The following is a 12,223-nucleotide window of genomic DNA, read 5'->3' on the forward strand; positions in this document are numbered from 1 at the left end:
TTTTTGTTCAGGAACTGTCCTTTCTGGGGTTCATCGTGTCTGCTGAAGGGTATCGCATGGATCCTAATAAGGTGCAGGCCATTCTCGAGTGGGTTCAACCGTGTGATTTGAAGGGTCTGCAACGTTTCCTAGGATTCGTTATTATTATCGGAAATTTATAAGGGGGTTCTCACAGGTGGTTAAACCCCTCACAGACATGACTCAAAAGGGGGCCGATATCAAGAATTGGTCAACCGCAGCGGTAGTGGCATTTCAGTTTTTGAAAAAATGTTTCATGTCGGCCCCGGTTCTTATCCAACCGGACCCCTCTGAACCATTTATTGTTGAGGTAGACGCCTCAGAGGTGGGGGTGGGGGCGGTATTGTCCCAGGGACCCGCCACTTTGACCAATTTAAGACCTTGCACCTTTTTCTCAAAGAAGTTCTCTCCGGCAGAGAGAAACTATGATGTGGGGAATCGGGAACTTCTGGCCGTAAAATTGGCTTTTGCAGAATGGAGGCATTTTTTGGAGGGGGCTGTCCATCCTATAACGGTAATCACGGACCACAAAAACCTAGCTTACATTGAGTCAGCTAAAAGGTTGACTCCCAGACAGGCTAGATGGTCACTTTTTTTTTCCCGATTCAACTTCTCAATCACTTTTCGACCGGGATCCAAGAATATCAGAGCGGATGCGTTGTCACGCAGTCTTGATCTGATATCCCCCCCGGAACCTCCATCCTCCATTCTTCAGCCTGGGGTGGTGGTGGCAGAGGTTTCTAATGTGTTGGAACAGGAGATTCGAGATGCCCAGGCTCTTGCACCTCCAGCTAAGCCGGTGGATAAACTTTTTGTGCCAGCTCAGTTTCGTCTCAAGGTCCTCCAGGAGTTCCATGACTCAGTTCTGGGTGGACATCCAGGGATCTCAGCGACCCGGAAGGCCATTGCTAGAATATTCTGGTGGTCTTCTTTAGCCTCTGATGTTGGGGAGTATGTGTCTGCGTGTGAGGTTTGTGCCCGTGCGAAAACTCCCCATAACCGGCCGGCCGGGGAATTGGTACCACTGCCAATTCCTGAGAGACCATGGACTCATCTGTCCATGGATTTCATCACCAACCTTCCCCCTTCCAAGGGTAATACCGTGGTCTGGGTCGTAGTGGACAGGTTTAGTAAGCAGGCACATTTTGTACCTTTGGCAGCTCTACCTAATGCGGAAACATTGTCCAGATTGTTTGTGGAGCATGTGGTGCGGTTGCATGGGGTACCCCTGAATGTGGTGTCTGATAGGGGAGTGCAATTTGTGTCCAGATTTTGGAGAGCTTTTTGTAGGAGGTTGGGTATTGGTCTGTCCTTTTCATCCGCCTACCATCCAGAGACTAATGGGCAGACTGAGCGGACCAATCAGTCTCTGGAGCAAATTCTGCGTTGTTTGACCTCAGCCCGACAGGATGATTGGTGTTCTGTGTTACCATTGGCTGAGTTTGCTTTTAATAACCGCACTAACCAGTCTACGGGTACATCTCCTTTTTTTTGCAATTATGGGTTTCATCCTCATTTTGGAGAATTTTCCCGCTTGAATTCTGGGTGTCCTGGGGCGAACGAGACGATCCAGCGGTTGGGGGAGGTATGGCGGGAGGTCCAGAATAACATTATGAAGGCCCAGGACAAATTTAAATTTTTTGCGGACAAAAAACGATCCGTGGGTCCAGTGTTTCAGGTCGGAGATAAGGTATGGTTATCCACCAAAAATATAAGGCTCAAGGTCCCCTCTGCGAAGCTTGGACCCAAGTTTATAGGTCCCTATGTAATTAACGAAGCAGTTAACCCGGTGGCTTTTCGGTTGAGTCTTCCGCCATCTCTAAGGATCCCTAATGTTTTCCATAAGGCCCTTTTGAAACCTGTGAGGTCCAGTGGGGAGGGATCATCATCTTCCCCGACACCGGTTCTGGTAGATGGGCAGGCTGAGTACGAGGTGGAACGAATTGTCGACTCCAGGTTGGTCCGTCGCGCCCTTCAGTATTTGATACATTGGAAGGGCTACGGTCCTGAGGAACGCTCGTGGGTTCCTGCTCAATCAGTTCATGCAGATCGGTTGATCCGAGCCTTTCACGCCAAGTACCCTGAGAGACCTGTGGGTCCGGTGGCCCCCCATTGAGAGGAGGGTACTGTCATGATCCAGGACGGGATTTCGCTTTGACCCGTCCTGGTTAGACTATGGGTTAATTGTGCTGCCTCTCTCTGGCAGCAGGAGGCTATTTAGTGCTCACTGGACCTGGGTCCGGTGTCAGTTATACTCCTGCCCTCGGCTGAGTTAAGTGACCTCTTGTATACGTGTGCCTTGTGCCTGATATCTTGCTTGCTTGTTCGGTTGTGATCTGGTTCTGTCCCTGTTACGAGTTCTGCCTGACCCTCTTGTACTGCGCTACCTCTCGTGTATGACTCTCTGCTTGTGACCCGACTTCTCTCTGCTCGTCCCCTTGGTACCACGTCGCCCTCTTGTGTATGACCTTTGGCTCTGTCTGACTACCCGTCTGTTTGTCCCTCCTGTACCTCGTTTGCCCGTACTGTGTGTGACCTCTGTTTTGCCTGACTCTGAGTTGTTGTATGGTGTCCTGTCCTATCTGAATACAGGACGCTAAGCCCCGCCCCCTTGCAGTCACATGACCATAGGTCCCGTGCACATTATTCAGTTTCAGTGTCCGCAGGTCCTTTGCCTCTTTACCTTCCAGCGCTGACCGGACCCTGACACTATTAGCCTGAAGCACGCATGGTCACCTCTGCTGCCCTGCTCCACAGGTATCTTTTAGCACTGCTTCTGTACTCAGGACACACGCACTGGCTCTATGAGCGAGTGTAGTGCGGTGTCTCTGACATTTGGGTGGATCAAGGAAATGCTGTAGATATAGTATATCTTGATTTCAGCAAAGCATTTGACAAAGTCTCTCATACAATCCTTATTGAAAAAATGACTAAGTATGGAATGGACAAGGCAACTGTTAGGTGGATTCATAACTGGCTTAGTGATCGGACCCAAAGAGTGGTCGTAAATGGCTGCACATCCAGTTGGAAGAATGTCTCAAGTGGGGTACCACAGGGCTCTGTCCTGGGCCCTGTATTGTTCAACATCTTTATCAACGATTTAGATGAAGGAATTGAGGGTAAACTGATTAAATTTGCTGATGACACAAAGCTAGGAGGGATAGCTAATACTAGAGAAGAGAGAGAGAGGATTCAAAAAGATTTAAATAAACTGGAGAAGTGTGCAGCAACTAACAGAATGGTTTTTAACAGGGAGAAATGCAAAGTACTATATCTGGGCAATAAAAATGAAAAAAGCATATACAGAATGGAGGAATAGGGCTAAGTGACAGCACATGTGAAAAAGACTTGGGTATACTAATAGATCACAGACTGAATATGAGTCAACAGTGTGATGCAGCAGCAAAAAAGGCAAATGCAATTCTAGGATGTATTAACAGAAGCATACAGTCTAGATCACGTGAAGTCATTATTTCCCTCTACTCCTCTTTGGTCAGACCTCATCTGGAATATTGTGTCCAGTTTTGGGCACCACATTTTAAAAAAGACATCAACAAACTGGAGCAAGTTCAGAAAAGAGCGACCAGAATGGTGACCGGTCTGCAAACCCTGTCTTATGAGGAAAGGTTGCAGGATTTGGGAATGTTTAGTTTGTAAAAGAGAAGACTGAGAGGAGACTTAATAGCTGTCTACAAATATCTAAAGGGCTGTCACATTGTAGAAGGATCAACTTTATTCTCATTTGCACAAGGAAAGACTAGAAGCAATGGGATGAAACTGAATGGGAGGAGACACAGATTAGATATTAGAAAAAACTTTTTGACAGTTAGAGTGATCAATGAGTGGAACAGGCTGCCACGAGAAGTGGTGAGTTCTCCTTCAATGGAAGTCTTCAAACAGAGGCTGGACAGACATCTGACTGGGATGATTTAGCGAATCCTGCTTTGAGCAGGGGGTTGGACCAGATGGCCCAGGAGGTCCCTTCCAACTCTACGATTCTATGATTCTATGATTCGGTGGGATGATCACTGATCCATACGGTTTCAGACTAGCCGACTAGGGCACCCGCTGACCTCCCGTATGTCAGGCTATCCAAAAACTGCATCTATGGACAGTGGTCACAGGGTCACCAAGGGAAGACACGGGAAATGCAATAAATTCTCAGTGGTTAACACTTCACAGTGGCAAAGTGGCTAGTAGCAAAATGCTTTATGTTAACACTGCATGGTGTTACAGTGGCTAGCAGTACGGTGGCTCAATGGTTAGCATTGCCCAATGGCATGCATCACGATGCCTCTGGTTAGCACTGCATGGTGTTACCTTGGCTAGCAGTATGGTGGCTCAGTGGTTAGCACTGCACAGTGGCTATGAGCACGGTGGCTCAGTAGTTAGCACTGTAGCTATGCAATACTTGGGTTCCTAAGTTGAAATCCCACCAAGGACAATATCTGCATGGAGTTTGTATGTTCTCCCAAGTTTTCTCTGGGTTCTCTGGTTTCTTCACAATATCTAAAGACACAGTGATACTGAATGCAGATAGTGATCTCCAATGGGAACAGTGATGATTTCTGTAAAGCTGCGGAACCATTGGCGCTATATAAATGAGTAAAATAAACGAAGTCTGCATCCTTCAACTGAGTTAGGAGACGCCATGAACTTTGGATCCTCTGACTGTTTTTTGAACGAACAGTCCTTTCACAGAGAAAGAGTCCAAATGCTACTGAACCCGGAGCTACCGCCATCAACACTGAGCCTCTGGAGGACGGTGCTCCAAAGAAAATACATAACGTTTTATATTAGGGCAATGAGGGCAAATGTGACCTCTGAGTAATCAATATCAGTACACGTGGCACATAAAGCCGGTGACTGTCCCCTGCATAATGGGGCTTGTGTCTCTACAGTGGAGCCCTGCACATAACGGGCAGTGACAGCCTCCTTCCCTCTTTATTAGGGGTGGAGATGATTTTAGGGATTTTTTACACCGTAACCCGTGACAGGGGCAGATCTTGACTCGCAAGGAACAGTAAAAGGCCAGTGGCCAGAAGGCAACTGCACCTCCACTCACAATGGCCATGTGGGGAAGTCGTGTATGATGTGCAGATTGACAGAGGAGACCCTAATGGCACATGAGCCCCCAATTCATAAAGAAAGAGTTAAACGAACAGGAGAAAAACAGCAAAAAGTGGGAGGTAGAAGTAGATGGTCGATGGTTGGATCACGGACGTAGCATCAACTATGTGAATAACGTTCTGCGTCCTTCATTGTGGTGCGGTGACGAGACGCACATAGATCATACAGGGCTCGTGTAAATAAGATAACGAGTAACCACACTGCAGAAGACATGTCATGCTATTCTGGGGTAGCCAGCTTGATACGCAGAATGGCCTGGCCTCTGCCACTTCTGCTCGCGCCCCCTGCAGAGTCACATCACAGTGACCACAGACGATGAATAAGTTCATAGTCATAAAATGGAGCAGAATATGTTCTGAAAGCCATTAATATTTCTCACTTTCCAAGAATTTCTCCAATACTGATCATCGCTGTCATCAGAGATCTGATGACCAGTAAGTCTGTGTTCACACAGTGCAGGTTTACAAGATCTCTGGGGATGAATCCTCAGGGCAGTGTGTGCACATATAGCTGACGCTCCACAGAACTCTATGGAGATGGGTTCAGAACATTCTCTGCAATTCTAGTGCTCCGGGGTGGGATCAAGCTCGCCGGATCGCTGCACCAACATTAATGCTTTTCCCTGATGAATCTGTTTTTGACGTTCTGCTTTTCTGTAGCCAAGTTGCCCTACTTGTCACGACTCTGTTGTGGGTGTCCTGGGATCAGGGGCTCCTTCCCTGTCCCTAACACTAGGGGGCACTTTAGCTCGCCCAGTTCCCTGGATTACTTCTGATGGTGAAGATGCCGGGGCCATGTACCTTGCCTTAGCTCCTGAATCTGCCCTCAGTCTGTTCCATTCCCCCAGCCAGGGGTACACCAACCAGACTAACAAGGTAATATAAACAGGGGTAATGAAAAATACCAAACATACAAATATACAGTCACATATAACAGAGGAATGCACCGGGGAGTGGAGGATGGGGTTAAACCAAAGTAGGAGAAGAAAAAGAATTATCACACACTCAAAACCAAGCAAAAGTCAAACATAAATCCACCAAACACCCTCTCCAATAACCATCAACCACCTCAAGCCATGCAGCATAAGCTATCTCTGACAATGAGTGCTAGCCAGGACCCAAATTAAATAGATGTGCGTGGCCTGCTCAGGAGACTGCGGCCTCCACACTCAGCGTCCTCTCCTCGGATGCAGAGCGCTGCGCTGTGGTGTCAGCACAGGCATTATGTGCTGTTCGCTGTAACAACACATTGCCTGGAGTTAGAAAACCCGTTACTACAGAACATACGTGTATAATAGAGGGGGCGCGGCATTCCCCGAAAACATCACTCCCGTGGGCTGCAATTTATAAACCAGCATTTTATCTAATATAATTTATTTTAATGCACAAAACCAAAAATTATCCATAATAACACAGCAACAGAATGTACCAAATCCACACTGCAGAAGAACAGAAAGGAGCGGAGTCCAATTATCTGTGATTACACCACATCGAGAACTCACAATAGCACTAACAGGAAACCAGATGCACAATGCAGTGGTCAGGTCCACGTAAGGCTTTGATCAGGCCCATGTAAGGCAGGGGTCATGCGCACATAAGGCAGGGGTCATGCCCATGTAACGCAGCCATAAGGCCCACATAAGGCAGCAATCAGGCCCATGTAAGGCAGGGGTCAGGTCCCAGTAAGGCAGCCATAAGGCCCACATAAGACAGTGATCAGGCCCATGTATGGCAGCCATAAGGTCAACATAAGGCAGTGATCAGGCCAATGTATGGCAGCCATAATGCCACCACAAGGCAGCAGTCAGGTCCACACAAGGCAGCAGTCATGCCCACAAAAGGAAGCAGTCAGGCCCATGTAAGGTATAGGTCAGGCTCAGCAGAGTTCAGGCCTTCACGTGGACGGTCCTAGGAATCCAGAGCATGTTTAATAAACTGATGATAAATCAATAAATGACAACTGGAGGAATACTGCTCCCAACACAAACCACATGGTGCCAATCACAGACGGCCAATCATACACCACCAACCACACAGTGCCAATCACAGACAGCCAATCACACACCACTAATCACACAGTGACACTCACACACCGCCAATCACACAGAAAGTAATGGTTGTAAAATATTTAATACCGTAAATGCACCACCGAAAAGACTCACTAATGCTTAAAGGGGTTGTGAAATGAACGTTCATTTTATTCATTAGATTTTGGAATAATAATAATTTCCACAGTTGCATGAGAAATAAAATGTTCATGTGCCGTGATAATCTTATAAATGTGCCCCTGCTGTATACTGTGTAATGGTCGTGTCTGACCATGCAGGGACACTGTCTGATCATACCACAGATCCTCGGCAGGGGAGGGACATAAGAGAATATATAGACAGGACAGCCGGGGATCACATCTTCTGGGCAGGGGAGGATGCAGGAGAGAATACAGACAGGACAGCACGGGATCACATCTCCTTGGTAGGTGGAGGACACAGGACAGTATACAGAAAATACAGCACAAAATCACATCTACTGAGCAGGGTAGGATGCAGGAGAGTATACAGATATTACAGCACGGGATCAAATCTCCTGGGCAGGGGAGGACGCAGGAGAGTATACAGATATTACAGCACGGGATCACATCTCCTGAGCAGGGGAGGATGCAGGAGACTATACAGATATTACAGCACGGGATCACAGCTCCTGGACAGGGGAGGACACAGGAGAGTATACAGACAGGACAGCACAGGATCACATCTCCTCGGCAGGGGAGGACGCAGGCGAGTATAAAGATATTACGGGAGGGTATCACATCTCCTTGGGAGGGGAGGACACAGGAGTTTATACAGCTATTACAGCAAGGGATCACAACTTCTGGGCAGGGGAGGACGCAGGAGAGTATACAGACAGGACAGCACGGGATCATATCTACTGGGCAGGGAAGGATGCACGAGAGAGTCTACAGAGAGGACAGCATGGCATCATATCTCCCTGGCATGGGAGAACGCAGGAGAGTATACAGACAGGACAGCACGGGATCACAGCTGATTATTTTTGTGAAGCAAAACATTTCACTGCCTGTTTTTTTAAAAGTTTTACCTCATAAAAGTAATCAGCTGCGATCCCCGGCTGTCCTGTTTGTAGACTCTCTAGTGTCCACCAGTGCCCAGGGGATGTGCTCCCCAACTATTCTCTCTGTAGACTCTCCTGCATCCTCCCCTACCCAGGAGATGTGATTCTGTGCTGTCCTGTCTGTATACTCTCTTGCGTCCTCCCCTGCCCAGGACATGTGACCCCATGCTGTGATCTCAGTATGCTCTCCGGCGTCCTCCCCTGCCCAGAAGATGTGATCCCGTGCTGTAATGTCTGTATACACTTCTGCATCCTCCCCTGCCCAAGAGATGTGATCCTGTGCTCTCCTGTCTGTATATTCTCCTGCATCCTCCCCTTCTTAGATTTTATGCCATGCTGTAATGTCTCTATACTCTCCTGCATCCTCCCCTGCCCAGTAGATGTAAACCCCTGCTGTAATGTCTCTTTACTCTCCTGTGTCCTCCCCTGCCCAGGAGATGTGATCCCGTGCTGTCCTGTCTGTATACTCTCCTGTGTCCTACTCTACCCAGGAGATGTGATCCCATGCTGCAATGTCTCTTTACTCTCCTGCATCGTCCCCTGTCCAGGAGATGTGATCCCGTGCTGTAATGTCTGTCTACACTTCTGCATCCTCCCCTGCCCAAGAGATGTGATCCTGTGCTGTCCTGTCTGTATATTCTTCTGCGTCCTCCCCTGCCCAGGAGATATGATCCCATGCTGTAATGTCTCTATACTCTCCTGCGTCCTCCTCTGCCCAGTAGATTTGAACCCCCGCTGTAATGTCTCTATACTCTCCTGTGTCCTCCCCTGCCCAGGAGATGTGATCCGGTGCTGTCCTGTCTGTATACTCTCGTGTGTCCTCCCCTACCCAGGAGATGTGATCCCATACTGCAATGTCTCTTTACTCTCCTGCGTCCTCCCCTGCCCAGGAGATGTGATCCCGTGCTGTAATGTCTGTATACACTTCTGCATCCTCCCCTGCCCAAGAGATGTGATCCTGTGCTCTCCTGTCTGTACTGTATATTCTCCTGTGTCCTCCCCTGCCCAGGAGATATGATCCTGTACTGTAATGTCTCTATACTCTCCTGTGTCCTCCCCTGCCCAGGAGATGTGATCTGTGCTTTCCTGTCTGTATACTCTCCTGCGTCCTTCCCTACCCAGATGTGATTCCATGCTGCAATGTCTCTTTACTCTCATGTGTCCTCCCCTGCACAGGAGATGTGAGCCAGTGCTGTCCTGTCTGTATACTCTTCTGCGTCCTCCCCTGCCCATTAGATGTGATCCCCTGCTGTAATGTCTCTATACTCTCCTGCGTCCTCCCCTACCCAGGAGATGTGATCCCGTGCTGCAATGTTTCTTTACTGTCCTGCGTCCACCCTTGTCCAGGAGATGTGATCCTGTGCTGTAATGTCTGTATACTCTCATGTGTCCTTCCCTGCCCAGGAGATGTGAGCCCGTGCTGTCCTGTCTGTATACATTTCTACATCGTCCCCTGGCCAGGAAATGTGATTGCCATGATGTCCTGTCTTTATACTCTCCTGCGTCTTCCCCTGCCAAGGAGAAGTTTTATTTATCATCCAATTGTGGAAATTATTATTATTCCAAGATCTATTGATTAAAATGAACTTTTGTTCGTGGCACAACCCCTTTAAGTGATGTATTCACTAATGGCAGCTGATTGACCAGCAGTGCAGTCTTTCTTCTCCAAGCAGCCATTCATCTTGTCATAAGCATCTCTACAAAGTCTGTAGTCAGGACAGTCTCTGCATGGGACGATGGCGGTGTCCCCACTTCTGGGAGTCAACTGTCATCTCCATTATATTCTTCTGTAGTGAAGCTGAACATACACAGGGTAAGGGCCCCGTCACACATAACGACTCACCAGCGATCCCGACAACGATATCAACGTGTCAGGATCGCTGGTAAGTCGCTATGTGATCGCTGGTGAGCTGTCAAACAGACAGCTTCACCAGCGATCAGCACAGCAACGCCGAACGCGCGGCGTCGCTGTGTTCATTAGTTACCAGCGTGCTGATGCAGGGAGCTGGTAACTAACGTACACATCGGGTATCCAAGGGACATGCGTCCCTTAGATACCCGATGTGTACGTTAGTTACCAGCTCCCTGCATCAGCGCGCTGGTAACTAACGTACACATCGGGTTTCTAAGGGACACACGCCCCTTGGATACCCGATGTGTACGTTAGTTACCAGCTGATCAATGGTCTCCCGCCTGTCACACGCAGCGATGCGTGCTGGCCAGCGGGAGACCAGCGACCAAATAAAAGTTCTGGGCTTTCCTACAGTGATCAGCGATACCGGCAGGGGGGCCCGGTCGCTGATCGCTGTCACACACAGCGATCTCGCTGGTGCGATCGCTGTTGTGTCACAAAACTTGTGACTCAGCAGCGATCTCGCTAGCAAGATCGCTATGTGTGACGGGGCCCTAATTTAGTCTGCAAGAGGCCCGCTCAGCTATGGGACCCCCCCCGGACTCTAGGACACGCACTGACTGACACTAAGAAACCCAAAACGGAGGCAAAGATGGCCATGCAATCATGTGGTGGATGATAGAGACACATGGCCACTTTCCTTCAGAGAGAGTGCCACCCCCCCACAACAGGTTGTGCATTACTGCAGCTCGTGAACCATTCTCTCCAAGCGGCCGCGATGCTGCTTCTGGCACAATGAAGCCATGGATTCGTAATGTCAAGCCTGTTCTAGGTAGGAAGAGGAGACATTACCATCGCGTCAGTTGGTGAGGACAGAGCCCATTGCGGCTCCGCTGCCTCCCTCCGCTGTGTCCTCACATTCCCTGGGGAACATGGAGGTAATCCTGCCTCAAAGAATAAAAACGGAAAGTTAATTGTTTCTTTTAATATATTTAAATCCCATCTGATCTTACAAGGTGCTGGGAGATTGTGCCTTCAGAGCATAGCCCCGAATCCAAGGAGAAAGGTGACCCCATGACAGCGCGGTTGACATGCAGACACCTGGGGGGCCTCCAGGGCCCGGATGTCACACCATGCAATGCAGAAGGTTTACTACAATAATCCACCTACAAACCTGGACAGAAAGCCACAGAGCGTGTGCCATGCAGGAACATGCCCTCTGTGGTTCTAAGACCCCAGCGGCTCATCAGACCACTGGTCACACTTAGAGGTGGAAGCAGACGAGGAGTCAGCAAAATCGTGAATCTTCAGGAGGCGCACACACTGTATGAAGCCATGGCTTATGAGCTGTACATCATTCCTACATTTCAGGAGTGCACCTGCCGTGTCTTCTTGTACAGACACTTTTCAGTGTCTACTGAGGAGCATAAATGGCATAAAACATGAAGCGAATCTAACGCTAATTTCGCATTTGCTATAGGAACTGTACCCCATCGCCTCTAGACCTAGTAGACCCCTCTTACACTGTCTGGTATGTAACCAGCGAGGCGTCAGGTACTGCTGGAGACCCACATTGGATGGACAGGGCTGGCGCTAACACTGAGCACTTTCTTCTAGACTGCACTCAGTGATGAAGTTGCATCTTCTCCACTACAAAACTACACTTGGAAATTATATCTAAAAATATTCCCTTGTAAAATTCCAAATTCTATCCCCGAGAAGAAAGCCGCAGTAATTGTCGTGATGTAAGTGGAAAACTAATGCTGTCATTAGGTTCCAGCCGAGACGGGGTGTTTGATAGCTCTATAAATACGGCGTTACATGTGGGTGGCTCCCACGCAGCGCTAGGTGGGATGGAAGACCATCAACGTGGTCTCCGCTGGCTATACTCTACCATGAATTTATTAAATGTCCGTTAAATGGACCAAGTGATTGACCATCAACAAGGAAAAGCAGAGACTCTGAAGAGGCACATTCATACTTATAGATCCGATGCCGGATAGATCACATTTTTTGTCATGTGCACGGACAGCGACACAGGAGCAGGCCAGGAGGTATCTCCCAGATACCGCTATACATTGTGGAGGCCACAAATCAC

General features: G+C 48.6%; 1 protein-coding gene across 6 annotated transcripts in view; it reads right to left on the reverse strand.

The window, feature by feature from the left end:
- LOC141085046 (protein CEPU-1-like) overlaps positions 1 to 12,223 on the reverse strand; it is a 1,055,154-nt gene that overhangs the window by 869,330 nt on the left and 173,601 nt on the right. The gene's annotated exons all lie outside the window — the stretch shown is intronic.

Source organism: Dendrobates tinctorius, unplaced genomic scaffold (assembly GCF_039654945.1).
Source record: "Dendrobates tinctorius isolate UK_male_01 unplaced genomic scaffold, ASM3965494v1 ptg000028l, whole genome shotgun sequence".
Taxonomy (NCBI): domain Eukaryota; kingdom Metazoa; phylum Chordata; class Amphibia; order Anura; family Dendrobatidae; genus Dendrobates; species Dendrobates tinctorius.